General features: G+C 49.4%; 1 protein-coding gene across 4 annotated transcripts in view; it reads right to left on the bottom strand.

Annotated features, from left to right (window-relative positions):
- Window positions 1-26,109, bottom strand: part of RALY (RALY heterogeneous nuclear ribonucleoprotein) — a 117,193-nt gene that overhangs the window by 47,555 nt on the left and 43,529 nt on the right. For 2 of the 4 annotated variants that reach the window (XM_068700040.1, XM_068700041.1), the window contains exon 2: window positions 25,450-25,540. The exons of the other annotated variants lie outside the window; for them this stretch is intronic. The gene's annotated coding sequence lies outside the window, so the exon portion shown is untranslated. The remainder of the gene's footprint in view (window positions 1-25,449; window positions 25,541-26,109) is intronic. 4 annotated transcript variants of the gene reach the window in all.

Raw genomic sequence — 26,109 nt, forward strand, 5'->3', positions numbered from 1 at the left:
ACCAAAAAGACTTTGTTTGGTGTCATTCACCTCTGGAAAACACTGCCAGGTGACAATGCTCAGTTAAATTACTACAGCATCATTGCCAAGCTACATTTACAGCCCTTCCACTCCAGGTACCTTACCCACCTTCTCCAGAGCCTCTTGCCATCCCAGGGTTAGCACAGCAGCACGGTTTGGGTGAAACACTGCCTACTGTGCCATTCAGACAGTTTGACTAGCGAAAATGGTTCCCAAAAGCCATGGGGACTGTACAACTGAGCAAGTGTCACAGCTGTGTACAGATGGCACTTGTTCAAGAGGACACCCCACCACCTAAAGGCAGCTGCAAAAGGGGCCTTCCAAGTATTTCAAGAGCGAGTTTGAGAAGGAAGTGTAATTTTTTTCCCCTTATATTGGATCTCCTTGAGGATTGTCCCAGGCGAAAACATCTTATCTTACTGAAGTGTCTTGAGCTAAATGCCAGGAAAAATAAACTGAGAGTAAACCTCACTTAAGGAATGGGCCCCTCAATGCCAGTAGCTCAACCAGCTGTTCGTACTTTATTCTTTACCCAGTTTTTGATTTTCACCAAGGGTGAAAAAGCATTGAACCTGCTCCAAAGACAGCAGAGAACAGACCCAGAAGCGCAGGCAGAGCAGCGATGGCAAAGCACAGCCCGAAGGAGCAGGCGCTGGGGGCTCCTCACACACATGCAGCTGGGCCGGGGCTGAGCATGTGGGGCCTGCTGGTCCTCGGGGCTCCCAAGGCACCCAGGAAACAACTCAGACAGCGGCCACAGTCTGAATATCAACAAGATTTAACACAAGGAGGAAAAACGGGCAGCACAGCACCTGGCTCCACACTCTCGCCCAGCCCTCGCCTGTCCTAAGGCCCTGGGCAGCGGGTTGGTGTGGCCCCCAAACCCAGCCATGCGGCTGAGCCCGTGCCTCGATACGCTCTGTTGGGGCAGGACACGCGATGTTTTCATAGCCTGAAGTCAACGAAATTGCAGCAGTTCTCTAGGAGAAAAGGGTCGATACTTATAAAACGGCTGCACACAGAAATGATTTCCTGAATAGGGATACTTTCCTACATGGGAGCCATATTAGAGGGTTTGATGGCTGGAGGCAAATCCTACTGTGCTGTGAATGTCCTGTAATGCAGTGCAAGTCCACTCACAGTTAGTTTTTAAAAAATCTCTTCTAAATCTTAATCTGGGGTTTACAACTTGATAACACTATTTTTCACTTTTTTAAAAAAGAAGGTTTTAAATATACAAAATTCCACACGAATCTGTAGTTAAAAAAAAAAAAAAGATGCCAAAATTCTTCTTCCTAATTGTGGAAGCTTCTGAAATTCCTGAGAGGTTCTTCATGGCTGCAACTGACAGAGCTAATAACACCTTCCACTCCTACAATCAGTGCTGTGCACTTTGGATAAGATACATTCCAAACAACATTAAATTAAGTTCGTTAGAAAGATCATTAAATTTCTTTTGAATAAGTGTCTGGAATAAACTGCAGATGACTGATGGAGTTTTTTAATGAGTTCAAAGTCTATGAAATAGTTTTCTTCCCTGGGTCAATTATAATTTCAAAGCAAAATTCCTATGGGACCAATTTATTGGGAGTGCAAAGAGGCTTTTGTTCTGCAGTTCCCAGCTGCTCTATACGCTGCCTGACCCTGCCTGTGTTTGCTTAGCTGTGATTTCGCTTACTCAGATAAGATGCTGAATGCCCCAGCAAAAAGCTCTGGGGAGCAGCTTTCTTTTTCTGGCTTATAATACATATTTTGGTGTATAACCTACAAAAGAAAAATGATAAATGTCCTGCACAATGAATACTTCCCATTGATTTCTGAGCCTAACCAGAGATTTTTGCAGTCACACACAGACAGAGCCCTTCAGTGTCATCTGAGTAAAAAGAGATCTTCCTCAGACGAGGAAGGCAGGGGATTGTTGCTAGAATACCCACAGGGAGGTCTTACTGCCACAGGTCACAGACTGCCTTTCCTGGTGTGTATGGTGTCGCCCTGCATGAAGAAAGCTCTGCACCTGAAGCATAAAGAAGAACAGGCCCAAGTTTTAGTCCCAGAAGTATGTGTAAGCCAAACATTCACAGTAAGGGTGATCAGAGAAGGTGGCCAGTGAAAAAGTCCATGTGTACATCCATTTCACCGTCTTTCCACAGGACCTTGAAGTTGCTGTTGAATGCCTGTTGTGAGACAGCCTTCAGCCCCCCAGATCCCAGCACAAAGACATTAGCTAATGTCTTTGGAAACCACGTAGAGAAACTTGACATCTCCTGCTAGTACCACCAACCATAGGAACATCCAGACTGCTGAACTGCGGCCAAAGATAGATCTGCCCATGTATCCAAGGCTTGGAGAAGAAGATATGAGACACCACATGCACAGGGTGGCACTGAGTATATCAACTAATTTAATGGAGAAACTGAAGAAACAGGGCAGAGAAGGCGGGATGTGTGACTGCAGTCCTTCAGAGGTGGCCACAGCAGTGACAGAGAAGAGGTTCTGCTGCAGGTACCTGAACCCTCACCAATTTGTCCTTGCAAATCTGGTCGCGGCATCTAACAAGCACAACCTGGACAACAAACAACATTCTTGTCCCACAGAAAGGCCACCTTTTTCCACTCATGGGACAGGAAAATAGAACTGTTGCAGTCTCTTCCCTCCCTGTCCTTCCCTTTCTGCTGTTTTTCCTGAACACTGCCAGGCTGTCATCCATGGAGAGGTGGGGAAAGCCTCGCACCTGATGGCAACCAACACCCCGTGATCCATCAGACTGCACTGGCTCTTGACCATGAACCATTGCTTTGACCATGTATAGGGCCAGGCGCCACTCTGGCATATAACAAATCAGATCTGACAATGAAAAATAACACAGCATTATTTCTACTAAATCCACACCTTGCTCAGTAGATCCATTCTTCAACATCTTCCCAGCATATCACCCACTGCAAACCCTACAAGAGAGCACAGCGCCAGACTCAGGGACAAAACAAAAGTCCCTCTGCTTGAGTGCTGATGTTCTGAATCCCTTCCTGGAGGAGAGAGTTCTGAGATTTCTGCATCCTCAGCACCTTCGTCCGCTGCCCTCACAGCCCTGCCCTGCTCCCTGCTGAAGGCTGGAGGCTGCCATCTCTGTGGAGACCAAACACAACCTATGCCTCAGCAGCCACTGTTCACGGCCCGCAGTGTTCAGATAAATTGCCATCGATTTCCACTTCCATCAGCACAGCAAGGTGGACACTGCCTTCAGACCAGGCTACATCTTCATTCTGGCCTCGGATTAGAATGTAATTAATTATCTTTCCAGACCCATGGCCTATTACCCCTCCCTGCTCCTTCAGTGGAAATAATATATAGGATAGGATCCGAACTCCACCTAATTCTTTGTTACAAGCTCATATCCACAGAATAATCCTGATGGGCCCCTTGAATCTTGCTGGTGGCCTGGCCTCATCTGCACTGCTCAGCTGCTCATTCCACGTGTCATTTCCCAGCACTTTTTCCAAGGCTCTGCACCCAGAAAACACCACTCAACTGCCTTGTTATCCAAAGTGCTGGCATTTTTGAAAACATTCCCTCAAAGCCATCACTGAAATGAAGACACTGCTGCATGTTCCATCTCTCTCTCGGAGTGAAAAATCTCATCAAACCTGTAAACCGAGTATATTACCTACCTCATCCTATAAATATGGATCAACGAGCATTCACAATTTTATTGCAACTATGCCGTTCGCTTACCACAGGTCACTGAACACCTGCCACGTGCTAGTAATAAAATTCAAGCCCTTCTGCCCCAGGCTGGATGGAAACTGCGCCTCCCATGGCTGCCCCGGGCTGGGTACTGCGGATGGAGCCAGGCTGGCAGCTCTGACAGACACCGTGTCCTGCAGAGTAACGGTGTGAGCTGGGACAGCAGCTGGCTGAGCAAAGCAAAACACTTACACGTTTCCTCTGAGTGTGACTATGGACTTTCCAATGAGTTCTCCTTCGCTGGGCTTGCTCCCTTTTGCTGTCTCCAGAGAGAGGGGCTGGCACAAACCTGTCTGCAGGAAGGAAATTACAGGAGTCCCACACCCTGCTGGGGTCTGCATGCACAGACCAGAGGCCGTACGGCCCAACTCAATTCACAGGCAATGCCCTGCTCCAAAACATGAACAAGGGGCACTTTACAAGGTGCTCAGTACCCTGATGCTGACTCAGAAAATCAGTTAATTATTTGTTTAAATCCATGCAGATGAGCAGCCTAATTACATGCAGCAGGATACCCCTTCAGCCTAAGTGTTTCGCTGGACCAGGTCCCTGATATAAAATGCATAAAGCCAGAGGCTCTGTGCAGCATACAGAAGGCTTCTAATTAAATTCTTCTGATGGGGAGGAGGCAGGGAGAAGTGTAGCCTTTATTCAACACCCTCCTCAGTTTACAATTTATCTTCCATAAAGCTGCAAGCTATCATATTAACTACAAAAAGAAGGGATCTGCATTGCCCGTGGCATCCCTCCCTCTCTGCCCACTGACATGAAATCTAAAGAGGAATCAACCTTGCCTTGTCTTTTCTGTGGAAAAGAAAAACCTGAAGGCTCATGTTTCACCGAAACAGAGATGAGAGCTTGTGACCAAAGCTTTCTGACGGATTTTGGATGCCCCCAAGGACACGCACATGCCTGCAGAAAGCTGGTGCGGAGGAGCGAGCCCTGAAGACCACCAAGAGCACGTCCTGCGGAGCATGGCCACCTCCACCTCCACCTCCACTGCCAGCCTCACCTGGGGCTAAGCACAGCACGTGGGGAAGACGCTGCACACGTGGAGGCTTCACTGAGGGCAAAGTTGCTGCGTATCCTGAAGGTGTTGAATTTGCCCAGTAGGCAGGATGATACCATGGGATTATCTCCATCAACCAGCAACACCCAAACTCTCCACCCGTGTATGAACCAACAGCCTGCAACCCTGGACGGGCAGAACCGACCCCATTCCAGCTCCCTGCTCTCCATCCTCCCAGCTGCTGCCCTGGGCTCGGTGGGGCTGTGGGACAAGGATGGGCAGCCCTCGCCCCCACCCCAACACAGGTGCTTGGCTCTGCTGGAAACCAGCAGCACTTCAGCTTCGGCAAGGCAGCAACTCCCTCCTGGGGGTTTCCACCAGCACTTCAGTAGTGTTTTTTTTTTCGTATGGTTTTTATTTATTTATTTCCTTTTTTATGAACAGGAGATGCCAATTTTTATCCTTCTGCATGGTTTGAATGCACTGCAAACGACCGGCAATGTGAAAACATTTTTACAAAGGTCAGCAGGTGAACAGCAACCCCCCATCAAGTGCTGCTCCATTCTTATTTTATTTTTTTTTTGCTTTGGACATGGGTCTTGCAGACTTGCACTTTGAAACACATTCATATCACTGCACGTGTAAAGGTATTTCATAATGTCAAGTTCAGTAGGTAAAGGGAAAATGCCTACTACCTTCAGAAAATAAAAATGCCACCTTTGCATGAAGTAGTAACGTTTTTCACCTCTAAAGCCATTTTTGCATCTTCCTCAACGGGCACACATCCACAGTGCTGTTCAGAGAGGGAGCTGTGTAGTCTCAGCAATCCTCTGCCTACAAACAGGTCAGAAACATCCACCAGGAGCAAAGAGAGTAACAAATGAGAGCTGTTGAGCAGACCAAAAAACTAAAAGCAACCTTTCACAAGTGACCAAGGCCAATAGCTGTGACTCAGAGGCAAGATTAAACTTCAGGATTATCCCACTTAAAGCCTCAGAAGAAAATTAAATTAAATTACTGTCTACCTTGACTGCCACCTTTGTCAGGACAAAACAGGCACGCAGAGGAAGGCCAGTCTGGGCCAACTAATTGAATCGAGGTGTTGTGAGCTGCAGGGGAGGAGAATGAGAAGGAAAAAGGTTGTGTCAAGGGACTGGAGGTAGGAGATGTGCAGCCTGAAGCACAAACTGGAGCAGCTGCCACATCACAGTGACAGGAGACAATTTAAAGGAGGGAATTATGAGACAGACACATCTAGTATCTCTAAGAGATATCTTAATACCAATAGTATCTCTACTAGAGACTAGAACAAAAAAAAACCCTGGGAATCTGCAGGGAGATGCTGGTTCGGGATGCAGCAAGCTAGGGAGGTCATGGCTACAGCTGCCCCTGCAATACCCCATCCTCATGGAGCTGCTCACTGACAGCAAAGCTGGGTGATGTCTCCATGTGTCGCTGGCATGTGGCTGATGGGAAAAAGCAGGGGGCACACACAAACCCAGACATCTCACTGCGATTCACTGCCCTGGGGGTTCTCTCACCACCCAACCTCGTTCTCTCCTGGGATCTCTGCACACCTTCCCCTTCTAACCCAGCATCTCTTTGTCTCCAGTCCAAGCTGTGCAGCCAGGACAGCTCATTTTGGGGTATTTCCCTACCTCCTCCTCCCAGCCTGGCTCAGCTGGAAGCAGGGACATCCCTTGCCTGTCCTTCACTTCCCTCCATCTGCCCTCCTAGCTTGGCAGGTCTCTCCCTGTGGCCGATGCAAAAGCGATGTGTGGTGGAGGAGCAGCACATGATACTTGGTTTTGGCTGCCTGGTCTCCTTGCTGCACACCCCGTAACTGCTCCCGAAAAAAGCACCAGCGTGTGATCCACAGGGCAAGTCCATGTGCCTTCAGGTACCTGCCCTCCACCTAGAAACCTGCGTGTCCATGGGGAGACTGCCTCCAAACTGCTCCGTGTCTGGTAGATGGAAATACTGGAGCTGACATTGCAGACAAGAAAAGCATGCTGGCGCCTGACAAGGGGCTCCTTGCTTGTTATACAAACACCTAAAAGATTCTCCAGTACTTAAAAAATAAAAATACAAAAAAAAACCCACAACCTAACAGGCTACAAGAGCATTCAAGACAATATTCTGGCTGGCCTTTAAGTGCTGCCTGTTAAATGGACAGGCAGTCTTTATTAAACAACAAATGCAGCAGAAAACTCAAGTAACAATGGAGCTCAAGAGCTAAAATAAATCTTTGAGACTCTCCAGCCACCGCAGTAGAAACACAAGGGTTTTCCAGCAATCTGTGATGCCTCTTTAATAGCAGGGTGAAGGACGTTAAGAAAAGAAATTGGCTGGGCAAGCTTTAACTACACTGAACAGATCACCTTAGGTTAGCAAAGCTGTAGTCAATACCCAAGCCTTCAGATTCAGACTTTCAATCAAGTGCCTAATTAACGGAGCCTAGGAAAGCAGGGTTCTGAAATTTAATGAGGCACTCAACACTGAGCTAAGCGCTTCAGATATCTAAGCTTTCAAAAATCATGAGAGGGTGATAAAAAAAAGTCAAGATTATGCAAATATAACCCCTCTTTGGGTCCACTGTAAGGTTTGCTGAAAAGAAATGAGGATGCACCACCCCTGGAACGGGTCTGAGACTGCGATGGGAGTTCCTTACTATGGGGCTGGTCCTCAGCGGCTGCAGAGCTCTAAAGGTTTTTTGATTTCAAGAGCACACCCTGGATTTCTACCTGCTGCATGGACTGCTTGCTGCAGCCCCCTTTCCCTAACTATATTCACAGGCAGGGAGAATGCTGCCCTTGGGTGAATCATGGCATAGGAACAGGTAACACAGGACAGCCATCGTGGCAACTCTGAGGGAGTTTCAGGGAAGTTTGAGTCACTTCCTTGGTTCTCCTCATGAGTGTTCTGAGATCAGAAAGCAAAATGCTGAAGTAGAGCTGGAGGTGTCCTTGCTCCCCATGACAAGGGAGCACTGTTCGGCACGGGCAGCCTGGTGCTGCCACCCTAGCCTGGCAGATGCCCAGGGCAGGTTTGGGTAAACACCTCATCACTTCTGAATTCAAACCTTCAATGCACAATTCAGTATCTCCTGTTCACAGATCAAAGAAAAGGAAGGAAGTGCAGAATGCAGCCACAAAAATGATCCCAGGGCTGAAGGAAACGCTTGACGTAGAAGAATTACAGACTTCGTGCTATTTAGCTTATCACGAAGCAGATCGGAAGGTGATTTGGTTACACTAGGTGAGAACTTCCACATGCAGACAATATCAGGTACATGAGAGCTCTTAAATCAAGAGGGTGAAGATGGAACAGGAACAAACACCTGGAAACTGAGGCCAAATTCAAACAGGATAAATGGCTCACATTTTAGAAGGGACATGATTAACCACGGGCACAAGTTACAAGGCGAGGCAGGGGATTCTTTGTTGACATCTTAACTGTGTTTTTTGTGGGAAGAGATACTTGGATCAAGCACAGGTTCCTGGGCAAGGTGCATGGTGAGCAGCGGGACGGGCAGCGGGGACGCATGGTGCACAGGAGCAGCTGTGAGCACGTGCCTGTCCCTGTAAAACTGCAGCTCCAGGTGAGACATTTTATTTGCTTCCTAAAATCACAGTCCTGCCTTTTTCACACTGCTCTAAACATGAATGCCTACCATTATTTCCAGCATTTCACACGCAGGGAGGATATATTCCGGCAATTTTTCCCCGTTCTGGTTTTTAAATACAGCGAACAATTACACTCAACTGCGCTCATAAGGCAGCGTTAATGAGGCTCGTCGCCGTGCCTTACCGACAGCAGCTGCTGCACAGCACGTTACTGATCTGTGAGCCACAGACACCGCAAACCCACTTGCTAAAATGCAGTCACCTCTGATGCTGGAGTCAGAGGTGCACGAGCCCCCGTCTGCTGCTTCTGTCACTGCCACCAGTCCCTGCCCACCCCGCGGGACCGCCCCAGGCACCCATCGCCCACGGGGCACCGCAGGGACCCACGCCGAGCCCCAGCGTTACACCCACCGTGGTGCAACCCCATGCTGCTCCGCTTAGCCCAGGCTCAGCCATGCTGGCAGAGGATGGGGCTGCATCCCCGGGGCTGCATCAACAGAGTCGCTGGTGCTCATGGCTCTAATAGTGCTTGCCAGCTTCTCAGCAGAGCGAATATTTGTGCATTACATCCCCACCTGTCTCACTGACCACGAAGAGCATCACCATGTCCTGTGCATTGCATCACCTTGCGACTTTTTCCATACATAAACCCTTAACCACCCTCAGAGGTTTCCTGCGTGCTGCTAACTTGGTTTTCTCAGCTGCCTCGGGCATCCCAGGGGTTTATCCTGCACCCCTGAGGGTATGGGAGCTGTGGGCTGGAAAATAAACTAATGACCTGGAGCAACTCATTTGGGCATTGTCACCCAAAGCCAGTGGCAGGGTGGGGGACACTCCTGGGGACATCTCAGGGGGTCCCTGAGGCTGCTCCTTGCTGCTGTAGGGCTGGTCCCCAGTACAAGGATGCTGCTGGGCTTCCCAAAAATCCATCGCAGAGCAGACAGGGCACAACTGGAGGTTAACAATTCCCTTCTGAAAAGCAACAGCCGAAAGTGTGAAACTTAAAAATCTTTCCATGGGCATGATGCATGAAACATCCTAGGAAAAGCTCCTCGGAGCTGTTGGTGCCAGGGGGCAGAAGGCTTTGGAGTCTCCATCAAAGCAAGTTGTTCCCCTCCCTACGAGATGCTGGAGGTTGCTGCTGGCAGTAACGATCCGGCCCCTTCCCTGTACCCGTGGGCTGCTGTGAGGAGCTGGGTCCATAGGGATGGGGTGGAGACAAAAGGCTGTGGATATGTGAACCTGAGCACAGATGAAGCGCAGCACTAAGGAAACAAAGCAGAAGTCTCCAAAGCATCTTAAAGAGGGTGTTCATTAAGCTGTGGTCCGTGAAAGTGCAGTGCCCCTGCTTGTGTAGATCTGAGGAGCAGCTGGGGTACGGTGATGGAGCTGAAGGACCCAAGTTTATTCCCCGTGTGCCAATTTGTCACTCTTATCTTCTGCAGCCCACGCTCTTCTGGCTGAGCTTGAAAGCAAATTTTGCCCTTGAAAAATAAGTGTGTGCTGTGAAAAGGGATCCTCCGAAATGAGATGCACGAATGTCTGCTGGAACGAAGCGGCGCTTGCTGGAGACCATGAACGCTGCCCCAGGTCTGCGGCTTCGCAGAGACGTCTGCTCACACGGGTTAGAGAATTACCACGGCCTGGCAGAGAGCAGCTGGCAGGAACTGGAAAGGGCTTTCCATGAAAAACCTGATATATGATCAAAAAGCTCATAGAAAAACATATTTACTCAATTATCTTTTTTCTTAGACTAAAACCCAAGTTGTAACTCATTGTTTCTCAGGTAAATGCTATGGCTTTCCTTCTTCTTCCTACAAACACAACAGCTTTGAAATTAAATATTTTCTACAATTTGTACTGAAAAAGTCGTTTTGAATTTAAAAACTCCTTGAATTAAAACTTACTCTCTTTATTTTTTCTTCCGCAGAACAACGTTTCTGCTACCGAGAGCTACAAAATCTATTAAAAAGGTGTATTTCCCACCAAACGCCTACGATCATTGCATTATTGATGTACTACGCTCTACAGGACTTCCCTGCAAAGGGAGTGATAAACACAGATTATCTGCAGCGCCGGTCAGCAAACTGTGAAGTGATAGACCGTTTGCTGCGCTGCTCCCGCGATAAGTAAATAATACGGCCACTTTGCCCTTTATGGTATTGATCAGATCTGGTTAAAACAAAGAGGAAAAGAATCACAGGAGAAACTTTCAGTGGCTCGTCAACTACATCTCCGCCTCAGGCAGGAGGTGCTGCTATTAATTAGGCGGTGTCACAGACAGCTGCCATGGGACAGCAGGGATTTCATGCTCCCCGGCAGCGGCTCAGTGTTGCTCTGAAGCTAACAGCAAAGCCCTCCTTGACTTTCGGGTGGCACAATCAGAGGGGTTTATGCACAACCCTGAGCTGGGCACAGAGGTACCCAGGCTCAGCCCTGCCTGGATTGCCCATCCAGCCACCCAGAGGGATGCAGAGCTGGCCTGAAGGATCTGGAAAATGGAGTCCGAAGAGGCAAAGCAAGCTTGAAGCTCACGAAACACGCTGGTGAGCAACAGGAAGGCAGGAGAGCCACGTTCTGGCGTGCTCCATCATAGCACCTGCCTCCCTAACACATGCCTGGCAGCCTCTGCCAGCAAGGCCGGAGGGCCCTGGCTTTTGGCCTTTCCCATCCTTCTCCAATAACCCCATGCACGTTGTAATTCATGAGCCCTCAAAACCTTAGTGGACTCACAAGGACAAAATATGCGAGAGGGGAAAGCAGCCAGGAGAGCCAGGTTTGTACCCCAGTGTGCCTTTCCTTCAACCCTGCTCCCTTCCCAACATCGCCTTATTTCACCGCCAGGCTCTCACATCCACCCCTTCGGCATCTCCCTCCTCCTCCTCGACTGAAAATAATTACAGAGAGCCACCCCAATTGCTTTCTCTGCAAAGAAATCATTTGCTCAATATTGTGATTCATCAAATGAGCAAGAGCTGAGCCTCTTCTTAGGCTAAATGTTGGTCTTTCAGTCTACTGAGGCCTTTCTCACCTGCAATATAAGCTTCACTTCTAATTAATGGTGTTGACGAATCTTTCTGCACTAGGAAGTGCTCAGTGGTGTTTTGTCCCAGGGCTTTGTCAGAAGGAGACCCTGGTGCCTGGTCACCTGCTGTGCCCCTGCTGAGCCCCGCCAGGGGAAGCCGTTCGGGACACCGCAGACCCTGGCACGGTGCTTGGACCCTCCTGGTCCTCGCTGTCTGCTGGGACGCCTGGAGCAAGGCAGTCCTGCTCCAGAGACCTCCTCTTCCTCCTGTGCCTTCAGAGGGTGTCCGGGTTTTGTCCCCCAGTTTACAAGCTTTACTCTCCTTCATCAGTGCAGGAAAGCAGAGTGCTGTAGGCAGAAGGTTTCTCTTCCCATGGAAACCTGTGTGAGATGGGAGGAACCACTGCTTGGAGAGGTTTCTGGTTCTCCAAGGACCAGAACGGCCTCCTGGATAAGCAGGTCAGCCTTTACTATTGATTTTTTGTGGGAGATGAAGCTCAAACCGCTCTTTGCAGCCAGAAACCTACAGCTTCTCCTGTGCCAGGAGCTCAGCCTGTATCTTGCCAGGTGTTTAAGCTCAGGCCACCTTAGCTGGGAGCTGCTCTGTTTTTTCTTCCTGAGGTTCAAACCACCCAAAGCCCCACTTTCTTCTCTTTGTCCAGCCACCACCAGCCCACCCGAGGCAGTGCATCTCTCACAGCTCCTCACCAGTCTTAGCTTTTGCAGAACATGGATCCTCCCCGCTCTCCACTTTGCTGACTCAAAGGAAAGTGATCTTTAATGGGCCCCTGGATAGCTGTATTTTTCTTACCTAAGTGCGCACAAATTGCAGCCTACAACCAATTAAACAGGCGGTTTCTCATTTTTTTTCACAACAAACATAATTTGTAATTCCAAAATGTCAATAAGAGCCCTTCACTTTTATATTCCACAGCATATGAAATTCAGCTTAGTAATTTTGGAGCCCTTTTTTTTAATTATTTTTTTAAAGGCAATTAGGGCATTAATTGAGAATCACCAAGTTACTTCACAGAACACACTGCATATTTTCTGACTTGCATGCTTTGCCCTAACTGCTGGAGTTGCTGCTGCAGCTGTGATTTCAGAGCTCTGCATCCCTCCCTCCCCAGCCCTTCCTCCCAGCCGGGCTCCTGCTTCCAGTGCCAGGAGGCAAGGGACGGATCCAGCCTAGGGAGGAGGCGTGAGGCACCGCAGTGGGATGAGCAGGATTTTCCTTGAACTGCATTTTCTGATTGCAGCGAGGTGGGAAAAAGCCTGTTCCTTATGGAGAATTTTAGTGAGACAGGAAGAGCTTTCCAAAAATGTTTTCATCTACAAGAACCGCCATTGTTTCATTTCATAAATTATACATCGTGTTTTCTGCTTACTGTTCTGGGTTATTTTTTAAAACTGAAAGATACAAGCAGACCAGTAAAGGCCAGTTCTCGGTGCTGAAACCCTCTGGTCTAGCTACCAGCCCCAGCCTCCCTTCAAAGCCACCCAAGCCAAGGTCTCCGCACCCCTTCTGCTGCCCCTGCTGGCACAGGGTCTGGATGCGGGACCCCCATGAGAAGAGTGAAAAAACAAACAAACAAACAAAAAACGTGACAACAGAAGTGAGTATCTTTGTCAGAAGGGGCTGCTCCTAAGCCCCCCAGTCCTGCAGACGCAACTAACAGGGAACAGCCACCCCAGTGGTGTCCCATCCTTCGCATCGTCCTGCCTTGGTGGCTGTCTTGCCACCTAACGTTTTTGGAGATGGGACATTTTTCTTTTTTTCACACTAATATCCAAATTCATAGGAGGCATTACTGATGTGACAGATTCTTTGCAAATTCAAACATGAACTCAGAAGAGCAGCGTGCATACACATGCCCAGAAATGAAGGCAATGCACTCTGCCTTCCAAAGCTCCCTGTTGGAGGGATATTTCTGACACCAGAGTGCTAACACAGTGCAGCATTACAGGGATTGGCAGCACACCACCTGCAGCATTAAGACTTCCATCAGCTGTCTCAAAACACAAAGAGCAGCATCTCCACAAAAACTTAATACCTTGCAATTTTACAAGTTTGATATTAATACCAGGGCTTAAGAAGAAAGTAGGAGTCAGCTGAGTACAGATAGTTCTTCCAGTTTGGCCACGCCATTCCCCGTGGACAAGCTTCACTGCACTAAGAAGGCAGCTCTAGCATTGTGCTGGTGGACTCAGACACTACAGAAGATGAAGACAAAGAAACCCAAAGCATGGTTCAGAGACTGATGCATTACTGTAGGCACTACAGAACTGAGGGGAATCAGCTTAGGCAGATTATAGGGATTGAGGAACAGAGAAAGGAAGGCCGGGGTGAGAAGGCGTCCCTGACCAGACTGGGGCCTTGTTTGTGATGCGGCATGGAGCATCCAGCTTCTGCAGCGCTGAGATGACTGATGCCAGGTCATGGGCACGGACCTCATGGGCTTCCCAGCCTGTCATTCCTGGGGCTGCGGTGGCATTGGTCCCTGCTGAAGCTCTCAGGGGGGAAGGAATTTGGGATAAGCCATCGGAGTACTCCCTGCTCCTGCATGGCTCAGCTAGTGCCTCTCTGTGGAGACACCAAACCCTCCAGGCCAGAGGCAGCACCGCTGCTCCCCATCTTGCCTTCATGCAAGGTTTCCAACACAGGCCTGCATCTAAAGAACCTGAATTTGAGGCACTGTGCTTGGCTGGCTCCACTAGGGTGCTGTGCCACCTGGAGGGACACTTCCAGGTGTGCAGACACAGGTGACACAGGGCCCTGCCTGCAGCTGGTGCCACGTTTTCTCCCTCTGGATGCCACCAGCTGGAGTGCGAAAGGCAGAAGTGAAAGCAGAGACAAAGGACAAGCAGGGTGGGGTGAGCTGCCAGCAGAGCCCATCCTTTGGCTTTGTTTTTCCTTACATGGAGTAGATGCTGATAAAAGATGGTGAAGGATTTTTGTACTGCATGCAGCCCTGCAATGTACATGTAGGCCCAGGCCTATAGATCGCCGAGGAGACAGCTCTGTGGAAAAACGCTTATGAGGAAGAAATGCCAGTGTTGTAAAGAGAAGCTCAGGGAACCATTTTTCTACGGTCATTTCTCTTGGAACACCCTATAAAGTGACATCCACTGCCCTGCTGAGCACAGGCAGACTCTAAATGATGGACTCAGCACCCTGCTCAGAACAGGATAACCCCCCATATCCCATGGGATTTGGCCCTCAGACCCAGTCACCCACCTTGAGGCCAGCGGGACTGAGCTTTCCCTCAAGCACTTCACCAAGGGAACAAAACAAAGGCTGCGTGGTTTTACTGCTGAGGTGATACTGAGCAAGCAACGGCCCCAGTATCTGCCCGCAGATGGCCCATGCATGGCTTGTGCTGCAAATTAATCCTGTACCTTTTTGACAGCCAGGCACACCTCCGGCCTTTTGAATTTACTGAATTATTTTGTGGTCCTGGAGACTTGAACCTCCGGGATCACAAAGGACTTTGTCTGTACTCTGCTTGTGGGCTCAGAAACACAAAACTTACTGGAAGGCTTGGCCTCTCCCCATTATAAATTCTGCACAGCCTTAAACTTTTTCCTCTAACTGCAAAAAAATATGAAGTGTTTTTACAGTACCATAGGTTTTATGTGCCATAAAGCAGCATCTGTGTGCATTCCTGATTTCCACACAGCTTTGACTTACTGCACGCCTTAATTGTCCATTTTTGTTTACAATGTGCAAAGGAAAAGCTTAAACGCAGCTTTCCACCCCCTGCAAATACAGATATTGTTGTTTATTTATAGCTCCTTATTTGCAGAGAACCTACAGAGACAAACAGAAATGTCATTTACCGGGGAAGGCAGATGTACTGAATCAATCACTGTGCCGAGGGGCCTGGGGTATTTCACAAAAGAACCACAATTCACAATGTAAGATAAATTACCCAAACCTTTATGCTTCCCTTCCTGTCAGATGCTGTCTCAATACGAAGTTGGCGAAAAATACGGCAAAGCCCCTTTTTCTAGCTCGAGATCTGTTCCTCAGCCTTGAACTTGACCAAGCTGCAAACAAAAAAGGAATTGTCTCTGTATTTACCCAGCTGTTGAGATTACACCGAGGTTTTGATCTCGAGTCCCATCTAATGGCGTGTGACGTGAGATGGGTAGCGCTCATTGACCACCCAAGTGGGCTTTACATTTCCCTTTGCAGGTTGGGAAAAAAATCTGCCAGCACAAATCGGTGTAAAACTGCTCTTAGTGGCAGGGCAAGGGCTCTGCCTACATTAAAAAAGAGGTATTCCTGCATCTGCAGACACAACGCAGGAGAGATAGCAGCGAGCTGGGCTGCTTTTCCTGTGTAATTGTTGCAAGATAGACAGGGAGGGATTCTTAATTTGGAAAAAAAGGCCAGCATTTCATGGACACCTCTGAATTTCCCTGAAAGCACCGGAAACGATCTGTTTTCAGAGTTTATCTGAAGGATCCTTGGATGAAGAAGGGAGAATAGAAATTAGGAAGAACCAAGACAACTGTGCACAGAGAAGGGGAGAAGGAAGCGGTGCAACAAGGCGCTGCGGGTTTACCTTCAGGTGGTGCTGGCAGACGGACGGCCAGCCTAGGGCTGGAGCTGAGCTCACACTTCTCAGCCCCCATCTACAAACCTCTATTGGATACAGCACCTTACACAGGTCCTATATTTCATTTCCTAGCCAAACAATGCTAACACCTCACCACAGAATTAGAAGTATTTACAACTGACCCATCAATGCAATAGCACTCAGTCAGTGTCCCAGGGCAGAACCTTCACGGGGACTGTCCTTTGCCAAGGCTCTGCTGTCCCTGGGGCAGATGTGTTCAGGACCACCCTTCTCCAGACGTTTTTACTTTCTTGGCCTGATCTCTCAGTGCAGGTATTCCTGTTCTGAGCTTTCTTCTTCATGAAAAGCAAGCAGGTGATAACCTGTGCATCAGCGCTGCTGCCCTGCGATTTACCAGCACCACACAGGGACTGGAGAGCAACCCCGAAGGCTCCTCAGTATCCATCTCGTTACTTCAACATCTGCTCTCACCGACCCGATAGCCGTGAGACAGGAGGTGGTACATCCAAACACATCCTTTGTACAGAGCATCAAATCCTCCTTGCTTTGCTCTGGCCCTGCATCGGACACGACCAGCTCGGTGTTCATGCAGACAGACACCAGGTATGCGAGCAAGACTCTAAACAGAGCGTTCTCTTGGGTGGACAGCTCTAGAAATGTGGGTTCATTATCACAGTTTTGAGCCACAGCATGCCTATACCTTATGCTTGTTCTAGATGTTAAAACCATGGTTCCTGCCACCGACCCTCTCCTGCTCCTGGGCTCTGACTGCAGATCACACAGCCACAATGATAAAATAACCCGTGTAACTGCTTTCCAAACCCACTGTGGCAATGGAAGGAGCTGGTCTGTAAGTAGATGGGCCATTTATTTATGGATCGTACATACGATCATCCGTAAGTTCTTCCCAACAGAAAATAAAGCTGAATGTTCCCTGTCCCAGCCATGCACACCCAGTTCCTGCGATCTGGGCTGTGGCTGGTAGGGAGCAGCTGGAGCACCGAAGGGTCATTTATTCCCTCTCCCCTTCCTCACCACTTAAATGCAGACTGGCACCAGCTTCAGACCAGAGGGACAGCTGGGCGGTGGGCAGCCCAAGCCTCTCCAGGACAAGGAACACTTGGTCAGCACCGGGGAAAAGGCTGGAACAAAGAGCCCCTGAGAGCACCAACCTCTGCCCTTGGTCGGAGCTGAAACCTGGTGGCATCTGCCCCTGGGGGGTCCTTCTTTGCCCCCAGGCTGCCAGCAGAGATGCTGTGCTGGGTGGTGGCCACCAAGGCTCCTCGGTTTGGCAGAGGCTTGGAGGAGAAGCACCATTTCCTTACGGCAATTTGGATGGAAATTACGGTTAGTTAATTCCATGTGGAGAACAGGGCGAAAAATAACCATGAGCAAGGTGGGGACTTACCGAAGAGCAGGCTCAGCCCTGTTGGGATAGTGCCCACAAGGAAGCAAGGTCACTAATGGGGGGAGAAATTCAGCCAAGCAATTTTTTTTGGGGGGAGAGAAGAGCATGAGACGGTGCTGGCAAGCACAGGGTGAAATCAAGCTGGAGAAATCAATAAAGGGAAAGGACAGAGGGGGGCGATGGAACGCGGGAAGAGATAAATTAAAGGCTTGCCCAGGGGTTATGATGGCTAGTGAACAATAAATTAAACAAAAGAGGGCAACGGGGACGAGCAAGGTAGTGTGAAAAATTAATTAAAAGGAAGGGAGGCATAACCAAAGCATAAAACATGGGTGCTGGCGGAAAGATTAGAGAACCCAGGGAATGAAGAGGCTTTGGAAAGTGTAATAGGAACCAAGGCAGAGGCTGTAAAGGCTGTGACCACGTGCAACAGCCAGATAAACAATGCAGATGCGTTTTTAAGAGGATGAGAAGCACAAAACCACTGAAGAAGAAAGTAAGCGTCTTGCAGAAGGGGACAGCATGGCTGGTGCTGGTACACCAAGCCTCACTCCTCGGCTGTGCACTCCCCTCACCTGCCTGCAAGTGGTCTCCATCCAGCCCTGTGCCCCCAGAGGAGACTGAACAGGGGCTGCCCGTGGGATGAGGCACTGCAAGGTGGAGTAGTTTGGCCAATATAGCCAATATTTCCTAAATATTACCTAAACCCTAATCACGCCTCACTTTTCTCAGGAGGAGTAGGGATGAAGTTTTTAGAGAAGTATCTAGGGGCATGTGCGGAGATGGGAAATAATTGCGCAGGTATTTTCAGGCCCTTCAAATCACAGAGGAAAAGAACAAATTGGGCAAGCCTGGATCTCATCTTGTCTTTAAATCAGCATCCTTCGAAATGAATGGCCTGCCCTGGTGCCTGGAGAAGGTTGCGATTTTAAGCAAAAGGTACACGTGCCAGAGGAGGGAAGAAGAAATAGTAACATTTAAAGCCATGAGAGGCAAATTAAAAAAAAATAAATAAAGGCAGATTATTTTCAAAGAGTAAGATCAATGCACTGACAGTGGCAGTCAAAGTTGGACAAGGAGCAGCACCGCGGCACAGCCGGCGGCAGCGAGCCCCCGCGTGTCTCAGCGAGCACTCGGGAGGGAAGTAGGACAAAAAGCCATGGATAATTAATAGCACTGCAGAAAGCTAAGTGGGTTCCCTGACCTCTCTCCGCCCTCACAAACTTGTCTTTGGCTTCTGGTTAAGCTGGATTATAAATAGCTAAATTGATGGTGCGTTTTAGCTGACAGATAACAGGAAGCAGGTAACTTCTCAGGGACGCTGTAGTGCAGAGAGGCAAGGCACAGGGTGTGCTCCCAGTCCCTTTTAACACACCAGAGCAGAGCCACACAGGGCGATAAGGGTCGGAACAAGGAAATATTCATTGTGCTGTGATCACAGGCCAGCATTGGGCTGAGATGGGCACTGCAGGATGCTGATACCCCACAGAGCCTGCACTGGACCTGACCCCACTCAGCATCCCCACCAGACACCACCCGTCCCCTTTTTGTGTCCATTTCTTAAAATGCACAGATCCAGAATGCAAACACAGACCCCTGGAGTCTTCTCCCTGTGCCTTCAGCACTCCCTCTAGGATTTGCTGCTGGGACTCAGGGGAATTTCAGCAAGTGACAACAACAACAGCTGCCTTACTCTCATACATGAAGGTAGAAGCTGATGACGAGAGCCTCTGGATTATCACAGGGTGAGGCTTTGCAGCCCAGCAGCTGGCCCCCAACTTTGCAGTGCTTTAAATTAATGCCACAGTGCAGGGCAGGTGCCAGCAAAGCATCCCTGCAGCTCACCTGGAAGTGGGAGCTTGCTCAGCAGCTGCAGGACACACGGGGACACTGCTTGCAGTGCTTCCCCCAGACCTGTACTGCAGCAAGATGTCCCCGAACTCACTTGGGAGGCAGATCTGAGGAGGACAACATCCCCTTCCAACGTTACTTCTCTGACTACACCTGTGTTTTAAACTTATGCCCTTTAAAACACTAATTCCTGCAACTAGCAACCTTCCTAGCTACAAAGAGTCAGTGTTCAGCGCTGTGGTGTGTGTGTCACCTTCTGCTCAGACTGTGCGTGGCTCAATCCAGCTCCAGAGGCGTGAGTCTGCCCTCCTGACCTACTGCTCCTTTGCAGCACTTTCAAAAAGAAATGTTATTCAAGAGGATTCACGCAAAATCTGTGTTATTTCCCAATTCTATCTGAATTAGAAGAAATTCAAGAGTAACGCCTGTATCTTCCCACAAACACACACGCTGAGATGAATAGCATGGAGCCACCAACCCTATTTCTAGCTAAGCAATTCCTAATATTTGCTGCAAGCTATCATGCCACGGCCTGGAGAACCCCAAAACCCAACTGTATTCAGTTTGGGGCTTGATGCAACACAGAGATGTGTTCAACCATCAGTCACAGTCTGCAGGTGGGGTTATTTCATCCGGAGGCGGAGATAACCCAAGGGAGGTCAATGGGATGTGGGTGCGAGACCTGTGCCTTGCCAGAAAGCAAAGCCAAGGTTGTAGGGACAGATGCTGAAGAACAAAGTAGGGTTTGATTACAAGGCTTTCCCCTGTCGCTCTAGAAAGAACGAGCAAGCAGAAGACCAAAGCCGGCGTGGTCCCTGTTTGTCCCTTTGCTCTGAAGGCAGCAGGAAGAGCCCATGGCAGAGCTTGTCCCTGCAGAGCTCCCCCACCAAGGACACAGCCCTGTCCCCCAGGGCTGGACAGGCCACCCTGAGGCCACCCTCACTGCCCCTCTGACCCTGTTTTTTAGTGCAACTTCTAACCTCAGGAAGAAATCCCCCCCTCACCCCAGAATTTTGGAAGAAAAGTGCCCTTCCCAAGACACGGACCGTGGACCATCGGCGCGGGGACACGTGGCACAGTGCTCGCTGGCTGTCCCAGCACGCAGGGGACAGGAGCCCAGCCCAGCCCTGGCAGCATGAGGTCCCCCACATCAGTGGCACTTCTCTGTGCCACCGCAGCCTGCGAAAGGTCACTGCCTCACGGGGGAAATGTGCATGAAGATGAAATGCTGCATAATGGGGGTGGTAAAATAAGTGACTTCTTGGCTAATTTTCTAAAATCCCCGATTCAAACCACGCTGAAAACAAGTCCCAGGCCCAGATTTCTATTGATGAAGGATGCAGCCATCTGTTTGTTTGTCTTCTCTGCATTTCTTGCTAACTCCTATTCCTCGTTTTAAGAAAATCCACGCTCACATGTCATGTTTGATGCATCTGACAAGGTCAGAGCCATCACATCCCATCAAGCGCACGCTGATACAGCCTTGCGAGGGGAAGCCAAGAAAAGATGTACAAAAAGAGATTTATTTTCAGGTTTTTGTTTTAAGGCATCCCTTTGCCTTCTACTTCCTGACTCCCCTTCCAGCTCTGGTACTCAGAGGGGCAGCCAGAAAGCTGCACCTGGTCTGAGCCCAGCATCTGAGCAAGGCACGGGGTAATGTCTTCGCAGTTACAACAGCAGGTGAAGCTGCAGCAGATAAAAATATTCCCTTGTAAAGGTTTAGAATTGAAAAATTCAGGCACAGACCCTCAAAGGTGACTGGATACCTCTGAAGGATTAAGCACAGCTGACTGGGCAGGGAACCTGGGAAAATTACGGTGGAGAACTTGAACTGCAAGGCATAGACTTGAACCTGCCTTCATCTGGTATTAAATCCTGTTCCCTGGCTTATCTCTGGCTTATCTTATAGCATGGAATAATCCTTGAGTGGGCAGCAACTGGCTCTTGCCAGGAGAGGGAGAAAATGCCTCCTGGGTGAAGGAGAAACAAGCCAAGACGGTTGGGACCTGGTGGTTCAGACCCAGGTGAGAAGAACCCATCCTCAGTCCTTCTGGCTATCAGCTTGTTTCTCTAAGAAGCCAGGGTGTCAGTAAATACAACCTCCCTGTGCCAAGCCTGTGAGCACTTCGTTGGGCTCTGCAGTGTTCAGTGAATGCCTATCTGCAGCTGGGGGACACGTCTGCGACCGACCACTCGAAGCTTAGAAACCTTTAAAGTTTCATTCTGCAAGCATTTGTGCCTGATGAGCATGGGAGCTACCCTTGGCCGTAGAAGTGACTCGTGTCATTATCTGTCGGGTGGTGCCCACACAAGCAGTTACTTGGGAAAAGATTTTACATTTTTGATTCACGCACTACCTCAAGCTGAATTAACCTTCAAGCGTGGAGAAGCTCTGGGAAGCAAAGATAATTTCAAACAGCAAATCCCAGAGTTAAAAACCAACCCTCCCCCTTGCCTCCCAAATCAGATCATTTAAATTGACGTGTTATTTTGATAAGTTTAAGATGTGCAGAGAACTCAGCTCTCAGCTCACTATGGATCACTTGCTCATTTCGGCCGATCGCAGAAAACCACCTCAGCTCCAGCACTCAATCACTACCTCGGGGAGGTGTTTTAACCCCTGCAGGCTCAGTGCACCGCATCACACGCGCTGTGTGAAGGCATTGCTCAGGTTCTGCTCACCCCCAGCAGAGCAACAGAAGCTTGGCGCGGGCAGAAGCGAGGACCGAGCTCCTCAGCCAAGGTCAGTGCCCACCCCTGGGAGCTCAGCACACCAGGAAAACCCAGTCCGTGGTCAGGGCTGCTCAGGTTCCTACTGGGAGCCAGCGAGGCCCAGCTCTGCACAGGTAGGAGAGATGTGGGGGCAAGGGGAGGGAATGTCTCCGTCCTGGGGAATTCGGTGCTGGCCAGCAGCAGGACCTGCTTTTTGCAGAGAGTGCTCGTGGTGCTTGCAGCCACGAAATAACTCCTTAATAATAACCATCCATCAAAACCACTTTCAACGAGCTCTGCTTCCGTGACAGCTTCACTGCCAAGAACACGGCTTTTCCAGCTCAACACTCACCCAGCCCGTTGTGAGAGCGGTCACAGAGCAAAGCAAACCACATGCTTCGTTTTATCTCCAGGGAATCATCTGAGGGTGCTTTCAGGTATTTGGGTTTCTTCTCCCTCCCCATAGGATGTGGTCTCCACCTGCACGGCTCCGCTGGCAAGGCGACTGCATTCAAAAATTTCCTCTGCACATGTTTGCCAAAGTAAAAATAAATTAAGGCCATGTGCGTGGACACCTCAGAACCCACACTGCAGAAACCACGTAATCTAATTGCCTGCAGAAGAATACGAATTTTTTAAAAGGGAACAACCCACGAGGGGCAAAGCAGGTCAGTGCTGGGCATGAAGCGCCTGCCCACGCTGGCTGAAATGCGAGTGCTGCAAAGTGCTCGCTGCAAGCAATGGGCCCAGCAGCTGAGAACCTGCTCTCAGGGCTTCACACGCTATCGCCGCTCCCAAAGGGCTCAAGTTGTCTTCTTGTGGCTCACAGCACCTGCAGAGCCTCTGGGAAGAGCAACAACTTTACAGTCACTCGAGGTACATCAGTTCCTGAAGCCGATTCTTTTCCCTGACCGAATTATCTCAGGCACAGAGGGTAACTCAGTCCCACAGTTAGGGTTTTGTAGCCTCGCGCACAGCCCCTAGGAGTGCAGCCCCCATGTCCTGCGGCACCAGCCAGGGCAGCCCCATGCCTGCCCCTCAGCCACGTCTCCTGCGCCTGGGACCAGCACCTGCAAGTCCCCACCGACCCACCCCATCTCTTCTAAATTAAGCAACCTGTTACATCGCTTCCTTCCTTGGCCCACGGGGTGCTAAGAAGGTCACTGCCAGATCATAGCTTAAAGCGTGACCGAGCCCCGTCCTAATCCAGAGAGGACAGGAACTGCCAGAGCTGATAAATGACCTGAGCGAGTGATTACAGTCTGGATTTATTTGTGATTAGACACTGTGATGGCCCCCTCTGACGCTGTCTTCTGAGACGACAGACAGAAACCTTCATCCACACAGTTCTCATTGAGCTACTGAAACCCTTATAGGATGCTCTGGGTCCTCTCGCTATGGGACACTTCCAAACCTCTCTGGGTCAGCCCTGAAACAGGTGTTTCTGCGATCTTCCCAGCATTGCTGAAATAACAGGCATTTTCATCAGCCCTCCCCATTCTCCATAGTTACTCTCAATGCTCTCTCTCCTTGAGTTGCCTGAATAACAGATATTTTCACAGCTTTTTGTATGTCCCCCAAGAAATAGGCAGTTTCACAGCTCCTCCTGGAATCAACCTTTATTCTGTGAGCTGCCCATAATTGCAACAAATAATCAGCCAGCAGCATTCAAGGGTTCACAAGCCCTGGGAAAGCACAAGGCTTGCCAATTGATGAAGGTGCTGCAGCTCAAGCCCTGCAGCCTCTGTACGCAGGATAAAAGAGACTTTCTTCTGCTTAGGGACAGCACAGCTGCACCTAGCTACAATTAATACCCTGTAGGAAAATAAGGCTCCGTAGTTGAAAACACTATTTAATATGCCAATGACCAAAACAAAAGTTTGAAAAACTTCTGGCAGAACTCTTCTTAAAATGCCCTGAATGTTAAAAAATGATGTATTTCTGAAGAGCCTGGAGTTGGACTTAACCCATGTGGGTCTCTTCCCACTCAGGATATTCTGTGATTCTGTCATTTTCCCATGCTGCTGAATCACATAACTTAATTTGCTGAGTTAAATCTTGGTCTCTGGAATTAGGGTATAGTACTCCTCTTGGTCATGAAGAAGGAGACTTTCAGTCCACTTATTTGCTTAACATGTCCACGTCAGAATTCGTTAGGCGACAAGATGTTCTCATTACTACTAAAGGGAGGTATATTAAGCTAGAAAGAGAAAGAGGTTTCAGCCAAATTGTAAACAAAGCCAAATTCCCCTTCTCTTTCAACATCCTGCTTTTGGTTTGAAAGCATTCAGGTGAATCAGGGGTAGCCCTCTGTTATCTTGGAGTGTCATGTATCAGATTTCCAAATATGATTAAAAATGTAAACCTGAGCGTGGTATCCCTTGGTGTCCACCAAGCAACAGCAGAGCTCTTACCCATATGGCAAGAGGTTCCACCTGGTAACACTTATTTTTTCTCTCTCCTACGTAAGTTCCCAAGGAAAAACTCAACCATGCTACCAGTTAAAACAGATGTGTTACACCGTGGCTGCAAGCCCAGCAGAACTGGAAATGGAGGAGCTGCTTTTATCTGCCTGGGAACTGGAGGGGAAAGTCCATTGCTGAAAACATTTCACTACCTCATGCTCGTATCACGCATTGTGCATCGTACAATTGCTTCCCATAAGTCCTGAAATCTTCATTCAGTCTCTGCTGAAGCAAACTCCGTTTTTTATTCAGCTGGAGCCCTTTTACTGTGTGCTCAGTGAAACAGAACTCCCACAAACACAGCAAGAGATCTCCCAGCTCAGGACTACACTGACTTCAGATGCTCGACAAGCACAGTGAGTTTCTAATCGCACCAGCGCTCCCTGGAGCAGCATTCCCAATGCTTAGGGCACAGCATCACTGATCCCCAGACCCTCTTCCATCCCTCCACAAAACCTCTTCTTCCATGAGGTGCTTTCAGCCCAGCCTGAAGCCTGTGTCCTAGCTGCCCTTGGACCAGAGCTGTCCGAGAGCCACCTGAGTGCTTTCCCCACGCCCCCCATGCACCCATCACAGCCACGCTCTTCTGCCTTACCCTGGAAACACCACAGATTGGGGCTTGGCTTTCATCTTCCCAAGCCCTGACACGGCAGAATCAGGAATTAAAAGGTGCTGAACCCCACCACATCCGAACCATCACTACCTGCACATCCAGGCGTGATGAAGGCACTCTCACCTCTAGTGCCAGCAGCACAGGTCCTCACCGCAGCCATCAGCCTCCGACCCCCTGAATGCCTGCACCAGGCCAGGATGAGTGTGCACCCAGCAGGCTCAAAAGGAAAGCCTTCAGCCTGACTGCAGAGCAAAACCAGCCAGAATATGAAGCCAGGTGTTCTTAGAGGCTCATGGTGAGCCTCTCCTTGCAGCGCAGCTGCAGGAATTAAGGGCAGGGCGTTCCCGTACCGCTCGCCACCTCCGCGTGTAACGCAGGACGCAGCTACTCACCGGGAATGGTGTGGGCACTTGTGTTTGTTAGTCCTTCCCGTCACCAGGTCCGGGAGCAGGCGCAGCACCCCTCTATGGTCTCAGCTTCGCCCTACAAGAAGCAGGACACACAGTTTTCTACCAGTTGTGGCAAGCAGATAATCCAGTACTTTCTAATCCATGGCAGAGGAGGGTATGGCGCATCGGAAAGATAAGCCTCTGGCTGTTTGTCTGCACGGATCAGACCCAAGACCTTCGGACTTAAGGCTCTGAGCTGCTTAGCAAGGGGCTCAAAGCCGGAGACAGAGGCAGTTGTGTTTGCAGGGCTGAATACTTGGGATAGCTTGCTTCAGATTGGCTCAGGCTCGGGAAATCCCACAAAACCTGCTACATCGTGTTAGTGCTTGCAGAGAATGAGGTACCCGACGGACAGAGGATGGGAATTTTCTGTCATGATGGCTGGGATTTGTTAAGGAAAAAGAGAGTTTCTTCAAAATTAAATATTTCACAGTAAAGCAAGCATTTTGTTCATTGAACTGAAATGCTATCCTCTAAGCCAGTTCCTCTGGGTTCCGTTTGAACTGCCAGGACACCCTCCAGGACTGCAGCTAGGGTGCCTTCCCTTTCCTCCCACAGGCTGGGACACCCGGTTGGACTGTGCAACGAGCTGCTTTGTCACCT

The sequence above is a fragment of the Anas acuta genome, chromosome 16 (assembly GCF_963932015.1).
Source record: "Anas acuta chromosome 16, bAnaAcu1.1, whole genome shotgun sequence".
NCBI classification, from domain to species: Eukaryota; Metazoa; Chordata; class Aves; order Anseriformes; family Anatidae; genus Anas; species Anas acuta.